Below are 10,744 nucleotides of genomic sequence, written 5' to 3'. Positions count from 1 at the left end.
CCCCTGCCTGGCGGGCCTGGGGAAACCGAGGGGGCGCAGATGCATCCTCGACCATTCCGCAGGGGAGTTCCTGGAGCCTTCCCCGGCGCGGGCGGCGGGCGGTGGGCAGCGGGCGGCGGGCGGTGGGCAGCAGCAGCACGTGCCTTGCGGGCTTGGTTTCCTTGGCTCCAGGCTGTACTTTGTCTTTGCGGGATCTTCCATGGTCCTCACCATAAACAGAAATCCCCAGACCAGCTCTCTGTTAATCACCCATCCCATGGGTAGGGCAAAGGAAGGGGAGAAACGGAGCCGCGGGTTCCCTGGGCCACCACCTGCAGGCTCCTGGCACACATTCGTGACTCTCTTTACACCCAGAGCCGCCCTGCCCTCTACAAGCGCCACGAAGACCGGTCAGAGGGCCTGCCCAGAGGCTCACAACCCCAGGAGGAGCAGGGGCCTCACCTTCCGGCCCAGCCACAGAGACCCAGGTCCAGGGGCACGGTTCAAAGCAGTGACCCTAATGACGTCTCACCCGAACCCAGACACAGGATGTTCGAGTAGAAAGAGGAAGCTTCTGGGTCTTGGGAGGCTTGCACAAATGATACACCTGAGTTCCCCAAACACTGAATGGCTGAACAAATGGTTAATATTTCATAACTTTACAAAACTTGGTCAGAAATTACTTTTCTTCGTGGCCATAGCATTTAAAGAGGCCTCCGCTCTCCCTCCGTCACCGGCGGAGTTTCGTGTCCATCCTGCTTGCTCTGGTCTGCCCCGCTGGTAACCCTTGGGACCGTGGGTGGCTCTCCTGGAAGTTCACCCTGTGAGCACTGCGAGGTTTCAAGCTGGCTTGTTTCTGCCAGTGGGGGACTGGGCGTAGCCTTGGGAAGTGTGTTCTCAGCGACTAGAAACCAACATGGAAAACAGTTTTAAAAGGAGGAGAAGAAGCAGGCTGTGTGATGAGTACCATGCTGGCTGAGCCGCAGGGGAAGCCCGAGGTAGGGAGACTTTCCTAGCATGAATGGAAACCGTTCGTCTCCCGAACACGGTCTGCACTGCCACAGGGACACTGCTCTGTCTCCGGAAAGCTGACGGTGGTGTTAGTGTCTGCGTCGTAAACCACGAAGGTGTTCTCAGAAACATTTCATATTGTTGGCTTATGACAAAATACAAAATCCGATTCCAGAACTTCCAGAAGGCGGTGGATGGGTGTCACACTTCACACCGGGACGTTTCTAAACAAGGAATTCTGTGGTTCAGTCACTAAGTCGTGTCCGACTGTTTGCGACTCCATGGACTCCAGCACACCAGGCTTCCTTGTTCTTCACCACCTCCGGACTTTGCTCAAACTCATCTCCATTGAATGGGAGGAGCCATCCAGCCGTCGCGTTCTCTGCCGCCCTTTTTTCCTCCTGCCCGCCGGTCTTTTGCAGCGAGCTCGCTCTTGGCGTCAGGGGGCCAGTACTGGAGCTTCAGCACCAGTCTTTTCAGCAAATATTTCCGTAAGGATGGGCTGGTTGATCTCCTTGCAGGCCAGGGCACTCTCAAGAGTTTTCTCCAACACCACAGTTCAAAAGCGTCGATTCTTCAGCAGTCAGCCATTTTTATGGTCCAACTCTCACATCCATACATGACAACTGGAAAAAATCATAGTTTGTTGGCAAAGTGATGTCTCTGCTTTTTAATATGCTGTCTAAGTTGGTCATAGCTTTCCTTCCAAGGAGTAAGTGTCTTTTAACTTCATGGCTGCAGTCACCGTTCACAGTGAGTTTGGAGCCCAAGATAATAAAATCTGTCACTGCTTCCACTTTTTCCCTTTCTATTTGCCATAAAGTGACGGGACCGGATGCCATGATCTTAACTTATTACTGAGTTTCAGATCGGCCTTTTCACCCTCCTCTTTCACCTTCATCAAGAGGCTTGTTAGTCCCTGTTCGCTTTCTGCCGTTAGAGTGGTGTCATCTGCAGTCTGAGGTGGTTGATATTTCTCCCGGCAATCTTGATTCCAGGTTGTGATTCATCCAGTCCGGCATTTCACATGATGTACTCTGCAGAGAAGTTAAGTAAACAGAATGACAATATACAGCCTTGTCATACTCCTTTCCCAATTTGGAACCAGTCTGTTGTTCCGTGTCTGCTTCTAACTGTTGCTTCTTGGCCTGCTTACTGGTTTCTCAGGAGACAGGTCAGGTGGTCTGGTGCCGGGGTCCAGCCCCGGTGGATCCAGGGTGATTCGAAGGTGGGGACGGAGTCGGCGTCTTTGGAAAAATACATATTTAATCACAGATATAGAGAGATAGTAGGAAGATCAGTGGAGAAAAAGAGGCTGAATAACTTGGATTACGTGGAATAGCATCCATGCTCCAGATGGGAATTCAGCCAGAAAAACGGGAGCAAGAAAGAGGCAACATGGGGGAATCAGTCTTTCCGGAAACTGATCCGATTTCTTTATTTTTGGGTTTGCTTATATACCTTTTGTTACACATAGGGATGAATAGAGTCACGTGGGAGTCAGCAGTCCTGACCTCTATAGAAATCAGGTGCTTCACATAAATGTATAAAAAAAGGTACATCATCTTCTGGCCATGAGTGAGACCTGCTGACATTTTATGATCCTTTCTTTCTGATAACCAAAAAAGTTATTTCTTCCAAGGGTGTTTTTTCTTAAACCGGGCACCACCCTCCAAATAAAGTTACATTCCTATAGGGCGAGGGTGTAGTGAGTTACAATCAAGAAAGGAATTTATTTAACCCAAGGTTAACATGATTAGTCTTAAATGTTAATACTTATTTCTCCTATATGCTAGTTGTATTCATTATAAGGGCAGGGAACATGGAGATTTAGCAGCAAACATCAGCCCAACAAATGAAAATCCTTTCACCAATGCTCCCCTTAAGATCTATTTAGTCTTAAGATATGATAAAGTTACATTTTTACATAACAAGGACACAGTGATTTATAACAAAGCACAGTGATCTATTATAAAAGAGAAAGTCCATTAACTCAAAAAATCTAGTATTGCTGACATAAAAAACTACTGTATTTCCTTTGCTATATTCCAAATACATTGATTAATATATTCCCAGGTGCCTAAGGATATGGAGGCCTGGCGGCAATCATTGACTCAACAAGAAGAAAAAGCCCTATGCTAATTAAGACTCAAAATACTCCAAAGCTCTCTGTGCTGTTTATGGTTGAGAGGTAGTAAACAATCATGTGGCAGGAGTACGGATAATCCTGTCACACAAGCTAGTCTGTCAGCAGAGAGGTCTGACCTGAGACATCCTTGTCCCACCCAGAGCAGGGAATTAGCAGCAATTATTGACACAAAAAATGAAAAACCCTTCACCAATATAATTCCTAACCAACCTACTATACTAATAATTTCTAACTCCCCAAAAGAATTTGCCTTTAGTAAGTCTAAAACATCTCATGCCTCTCAGATTTGGAGGCTGTAAACAATCACGTGGCCGGACGAACCTATACAGGTGGGCTAGATAACCTTCAGAGGAGTCCGTAAGCTGAAACACTCTTGTCACGCCCAGGAATTTTTATTGCCTTGGAGCTGCACGTTTACTCCTTCTCCAAGAAAAACGGTTATGGGGGAGAGCCCCCCGTAAAGTCAGAGGTGTAGGAGAGAGCACAAAACAGACTCTGGTTTTGGGGTAGATGCTCGGGAACAGGAGGTTTCCTGAGGCTTGATCACGCGTTTGCGTATGCCAAGCCTCCTTCCTCATGACCTTTGCCATGGGCGGAGTTCCTCACGCTGGCCCCCGGCAGTCTGGTATTCTCATCTCTTTAAGAATTTTCCAGTTTGTTTTAATGCAGTCAGTGAAGCAGATGCTTTTCTGGAGCTCCCTTGCTTTCTTCAGGATCTAATGGCTGTTGGCGGCTTGATCTCTGGCTCCTCTGTGGATTCTATGCTGGGAGACAAATCCTGCTGTGTCATTTGTCACCGAAGGGGCGAGCGGAGACCCCCCCCCAACTCCCAATTACACATAAACCCAACTGTGAAGCTTACGAAAGCATGTGCATGGCTGGACACTGCGGACCCCGTGGGGAGCTGGCAGGGTGTCTGCAGGGCCGGCGATGGACCATCACCCCTAGTCTGTGAGGAGTTCCCACAGTGGTGCAGAGGGTGGAGCTGGGCGGAGGGAGGAAAGGGGATCCCAGAGACTCCGACCCCCCCAGGAGCCTGGCCGGGGGCCTGGCCGGGGGTTCAGACGATGAGCAGGCTGTCCTTCACGAGCAGCAGGTTCCATCCTGTGAGCACTGCCGCTGGCCTTGGAGGCGCCGCGGCCCCGAGGGCACGGGCGGCCAGCTCTGGAGGGCAGCCCTGGACGGCCCACAGTGGCGTGCCCGGCACCGGCCTGTGCCCACTGGACGGCACACCTGGTGCATGGTACCTGCCCCCCGGCCCAGGCACCCTCAGATCTGTGGCCACGGTGTGGGACGGCCAAGGCTGCGGCCAGGACCCAAGTGGGTCTCAGTGGAGAGAGAGGGCGAGATGGCCCTCGGGCCCTGCCCTCGCCCTCAAGCTCCCTGAGTCCAGCCTCTGCCTCCGAGGCCCCATTTCCCTCCCGGACCCTGACGAGGACCCTCTAATTCACTCAGGGCCCGCCCTGTCCAGGGTCATCCCCCTGCCTCAGGTCACAGGCCCCGGAAGGGGCAGCCTCTGCCCGTGAGACTCAGCGCAGCAGAGAGCGTGCTGCTCTGCCCTGGGTCAGTGTCCACGTGACACAGGCCGGGACCGGGGCCCTGCCTGGTGGAGTGTGTGGCTGGAGGGCGACGTCATCCTGTCCCCCGTGTGGACTCGCGTGACCAGCCCCGCCCTGGGACACCGAACTGTCCCAGCACCTCCCGTGCGTCCGTCCTGAGATCTCGGAGCGGCGTGCTGGGCCAGGCTGGGCAGCCGACCCGACCCCGGGCCCTGCGGTGGGTGTTGGGGTTTCCCCCACTCTGGAGCCGATACCAGCACAGCTGCTGTGGAGGGCTGCGTCGCTGGACGTTGGGTGTATAATCACATGACTTCTCACTGCTCAGGACGGACGCACAGGGGGCTGGTCGCAGCCCCCTGTCTTGCATCTCGACCAGCGGCGTGTGGCAGGGTCCTCGCCCGCACTCGGGGGGGTTGCTGGTCTTCACTGCAGGGGCTCAGGCGGGTGTAGACAGGATAGATTGGTCCCCGGGGGCCTGGAGATGCCTGGGAAGGGGTGCCGGTGCGACCGCAGGGCTGCATCTGGGTGGAGAACAGAGGCACGCAATGCCCAGAGCACTGCCCTGCGTGCGGCTCGGGGGAGCGCTTCGGGGAAGGGGTTCAGGACCTGGTTCCCGGAGCAGCAGAGGGCGGAGGGGCCGGACCTCCTCTCTGCATGGAGGGATAGCCAGGGGCCAGTCCTAGCGCAGGGACCCCCAGGAGGAGGCTGCCTCGGGGGCTCCACTTCGGGGCGGCACCCAGGCTCCCTGAGGCCAGGGGACTCGGAGCGGCCTTTTCAGCATCCCCTCACCCGGGTTCTTGGATCAGGGGCCTGGCAGCTCTGTGGGAGCTGAGGGTGTTTCACACCCCTGTTTTGTGGGGGTTTGTCCTGTCTTGGGTTTACTGAGAAGGTTTTTTAATTCTCAGAAGGGAAGATAGGTTACAGGAAAAATGATCTGTTTACACGGGGCTTCATGATTCATATGGCACTCCCGCACGGTGGCTCCGGGCAGCCCCAGAGGAGGTGGGCAGGTCATCGTTCTGCCTTGCAGACACAGGGGTGCTGGCTTCCTGAAAAATCCGGATAACTCAGGGCAGAGCCTGGCGCTGGGAGACGCCAGGAGAAAAGGCAGCGAGTCAGGGGAGCAGATGGGCTTTCTCGGGGCCCAGCCGGTAAAGAACCCACCTGCCCAGGCAGGAGATAAAAGATGCGGGTTCAATCCCTCGGTCGGGAAGATCCCCTGGAGGAGAGGGCAACGGCTCCAGTACTGGAGAATCCCAGGGACAGAGCAGCCAGGCGGGCTGCAGGCCACTGGGTCACGAAGCGTCGGACATGACTGAGCACGCACTTCACCTCACTTTGGTGGGGAGCGGGGTCAGAGGGGCAGCTCCAGGGAGAACCCGCATCTCCTCCAGGTTCCTCAGAGCATGAGGCCTTTGATCTGCCCGCCGAGGCAGCAGGCCAGCCAGCTCCCCACTTCCGCGCCTTCATGTACTTTCTCTTGGACCTTAAACTGCCTGATGAAAACCAATAAAAAGTGCTTAAGACTGAAAATCCCTCTGAACAGGGCACCACGTCCCTGCACTTTGGCAGACATGGCTTGGCTTCTGCTGTGCACACACCTCTGGCTTTCCACACCCTTGAAAGTTATTTGATGAAATTTAAGAAGGCGCTAAGATAAAATTACCTACTCTGGTGCTGAGCTGTGGAATTTACTTACAGAATTAAGCGTTTGAATCGCTCCCGGCCCAGCCATGACCCAGCTCCCTGGTGGGCATGGCCCAGGGTGGGGCAGGGGAGCTGTGGGAAGCCCTTCAGAGGACCAGTCCTCCCCAGCATCACCAAGAAGCCAGGCCAGGCAAGTTCTGAGCTTGGGGGCCGCTCTGTCCAGAGACAGGAGCGGAGGGGGAGGGGCCGGAGAGGCCGGGTCTGGCTCCCCCGAGAGGAGGCGTGAAACAGGTCGTCCCCACGGACACGCTCGGTCCTGGGGGGACACATGACGCTGCAGCCCCTTCGGGCCCCAGCTGTGCTCAGAGCAGCCCAAGTGCAACCCTGTCACCCCCAGAGCCTTCTGTGCCTAGAACGAAGTCCAGCTGCAGCACCCACTTCAGTTCAGTTCAGTCGCTCAGTTGTGTCCGACTCTTTGCAACCCCATGGACTGCAGCGCACCCGGCCTCCCTGTCCATCACCAACTCCTGGAGTTTACCCAAACTCATGTCCATGAATCAGTGATGCCATCCAACCATCTCATCCTGTCATCCCCTTCTCCTCCTGCCTTCAATTTTTCCCAGCATCAGGGTCTTTTCCAATAAGTCAGCCCTTTGCATCAGGTGGCCAGAGTATTGGAGCTTCAGCTTCAGCATCAGTCCCTCCAATGAATATTCAGGACTGATTTCTTTTAGGATTGACTGGTTGCATCTCCTTGCAGTCCAAGGGACTCTCAAGAGTCTTCTCCAGCAACACAGCTCAGAAGCGTCAATTCTCTGGTGCTCAGCTTTTTTTATAGTCCAACTCTCACATCCATACACGACCACTGGAAAAACCATAGCTCTGACTATAGGGACCTTTCTTGCCAAAGTAATGTCTCTGCTTTTTAATATGCTGTCTTGGTTGGTCATAGCTTTTCTTGCAAGGAGCAAGCATCTTTTAATTTCATGGCTGCAGTCACCATCTGCAGTGATTTTGGAGCCCAAGAAAATAAGGTCTGTCATTGTTTCCATTGTTTCGCCATCTATTTGCCATGAAGTGATGGGACCGGATTCCATGATCTTAGTTTTCTGAATGTTGAGCTTTAAGCCAACTTTTTCACTCTCCTCTTTCACTTTCATCAAGGGGCTGTTTAGTTCCTCTTCACTTTCTGCCATAAGGGTGGTGTCATCTGCATATCTGAGGTCTGCATTTCTGATATTTCTCTCAGCAATCTTGGTTCCAGCTTGCGCTTTATCCAGTCCGGCATTTTGCATGATGTCTTCTGCATATAAGTTAAAAAAGCAGGGTGACAATATACAGCCTTGACATATTCCTTTCCCTATTTGGAACCAGTCTGTTGTTCCATGTCCAGTTCTCACTGCTGCTTCCTGACCTGCATACAGATTTCTCAAGAGGCAGGTCAGGGGGTCTGGTTTTCCTTTTCACAGTTCGTCGTGATCCACACAGTCGAAGGCTTTAGCATAGTCCATGAAGCAGAAGTGGATGTTTTTCTGGAACTCTCTTGCTTTTTCGATGATCCAATGGATGTTGGTAATTTGATCTGTTTCCTCTGCCTTGTCTAAATCTAGCTTGAACATCTGGAAGTTCACGGTTCACGTATTGCTGAAGCCTGGCTTGGAGAATTTAGAGCATTACTTTGCTAGTGTGTGAGATGAGTGCAATTGTGCGGTAGTTTGAGCATTCTTTGGCATTGCCTTTCTTTGGGATTGGAGTGAAAACTGACCTTTTCCAGTCCTGTGGCCACTGCTGAGTTTTCCAAATTTGCTGGCACATTGAGAGCTGAATCTTAATGGTGGAGTGGAAGGACATGTACTCATCTTCTCCTGCAAGAACTCCAAAATTGCAACTAACCACTGAACAACCATCAGCAGGAGAATGTTGGATCCACCGAAATCTACGCCTGTCCGAGGGCAAAGGAGAAGCCACAACAAGTTGATAGGAGGGGCGAACTTGCAATTAGAATGAAACCCCATACCCACCAGAAATGCTGGGAGGTCTCAAACAAAACCTTGTGCGCACAGGATCCCGGGACCCCACGGAGGCTGAGCTAGACCTCCTGTGAGTGTCTGAGCGTCTCCTGCAGAGACGGGGGGACGGCAGTGGCCGCCGTGGGCATGGGGGCTCTGCCTGCAGCAGACCTGGGAGGCGCGGCGTGTGGCCTAGGCCCTCGTGGAGGAGATTGCCACTATCTCCATCACTGAGTGACTGGGCAGACAACCCACAAACTGCAGAACAATTATACCAAAGAAGTTCTCACACTGTTACAAACGTTCCAGGGCACACAACAGATTTGCCAACCTGGGGATCCGGCAAGGGGACTGAGAACCCCCAGGGAATTCGACTTTGGAGGCCAGTGGGATCTGAGTACACAACTTCCCCAGCACTGGGGAGACAGACTTTGGGGGCACAGGCAACAGCTTGTGCACAGGACCCAGGAGGGAGCAGCAGCGACCCCACAGAGCCTGAGGCAGACCTGCCCGGGAGTGTCCAGGAGCCTCGGGCAGAGGCGTGGGGCGACAGTGTCCCCTGCGGGGTCAGGGCGCAGTCCAGCAGTGCTGGCCTAAGTCATTCTGTGGGAGGTTGGCGTTACTGCCTTTCCCTCTACCGTGCTCTGGCCTCAGGCCAAACTCCTGGGAGGGAACACAGCCCCACCCATCAACAGAAAATTGGATTAAAGATTTACTGAGCATGGCCCAGCACATCAGAGCAAGACCCAGATTCCCCCACAACCAGTCCCTCCCATCGGGAAGCTTCCACAGGCCTTTTATCACATCCACCATCTATACACATTCAGCTCAGTTCAGCCGCTCAGTCGTGTCCGACTCTTTGCGACCCCATGGACTGCAGCCTGCCAGGCCTCCCTGTCCATCACCAACTCCCAGAGCTTGCTCAAATTCATGTCCATTGAGTCGGTGATGCCATCCAACCCTCTCATCCTCTGTCATCCCCTTCTCCTCCTGCCTTCAATCTTTCCCAGCATCAGGGTCTTTCCCAAATGAGTCAGTTCTCATCAGGTGGCCAAAATATTGGAGTTTCAGCTTCAGCATCAGTCCTTCCAATGAATATTCAGGATTGATTTCCTCAGGATGGACTTGTTTGAGCTCCTTGCAGTCCGAGGGGCTCTCAAGAGTCTTCTCCAACACCACAGCTCACAAGCATCAGTTCTCTGGGCTCAGCTTTCTTTATAGTGCAACTCTCACATCCATACATGACCCCTGGGAAAACCACAGCCTTGACTATAGGGACCTTTCTTGCCAAAGTAATGTCTCTGCTTTTTAATATGCTGTCTAGACTGGTCATAGCTTTTCTTCAAAGGAGCATCTTTTAATTTCATGGCTGCAGTCACCATCTGCAGTGATTTGGTAGCCCAGGAAAATAAAGTCTGTCACTGTTTCCACTGTTTCCCCATCTATTTGCCTTGAAGTGATGGGACTGGATGCCATGATCTTAGTTTTCTGAATGTTGAGTTTTAGGCCAACTTTTTCACTCTCCTCTCTCACTTTCATTAAGAGGCTCTTTAGTTCCTCTTCACTAACTCCCATAAGGGTGGTGTCATCTGCGTATCTGACGTTATTGATATTTCTCCCGGCAATCTTGACTCCAGCTTGGGCTTCATACAGCACAGCATTTTGCATGATGTATTCTGCATATAAGTTAAATAAGGTGGTCTGGTATTCCCATCTCTTTAAGAATTTTCCAGTTTGTTGTGATCCACACAGACAAAGGCTTTGGCATCCTCAATAAAGCAGAAGTAGATGTTTTTCTGGAACTTTCTTGCTTTCTTGATGATCCAACAGATGTTGGTAATTTGATCTCTGGTTCCTCTGCCTTTGCTAAATCCAGCTTGAACATCTGGAAGTTCTCAGTTCACGTACTGTTGAAGCCTGGGTTGGAGAATTTTGAGCATTACCTTGCTAGTGTGTGAAATGAGTACAATTTTGCGGTAGTTTGAACATTCTTTGGCATTGCCTTTCTTTGGGATTGGAATGAAAACTGACCTTTTCCAGTCCTGTGGCCACTGCTGAGTTTTCCAAATTTGCTGGCATGTTGAGTGCAGCACTTTCACAGCATCATCTTTCAGGATTTGAAACAGCTCAACTGGGATTCCATCACTTCCACTAGCTTTGCTTATATGCATGCATCCTAAGGCTCACTTGACTTCACATTCCAGGATGTCTGGCTCTAGGTGAGTGATCACACCATCGTGATTATCTGGGTCATGAAGATCTTTTTTGTACAGTTCTTCTGTGTATTCTTGCCACCTCTTCTTAATATCTTCTGCTTCTGTTAGGTCCGTACCATTTCTGTCCTTTATTTTGCCCATCTTTGCATGAAATGTTCCCTGGCTATCTCTAAT

This window comes from Budorcas taxicolor, chromosome 20, assembly GCF_023091745.1.
Source record: "Budorcas taxicolor isolate Tak-1 chromosome 20, Takin1.1, whole genome shotgun sequence".
NCBI classification, from domain to species: Eukaryota; Metazoa; Chordata; class Mammalia; order Artiodactyla; family Bovidae; genus Budorcas; species Budorcas taxicolor.
The sequence above is the reverse complement of the archived record's forward strand: the minus strand, read 5'-3'. Positions refer to the sequence as shown.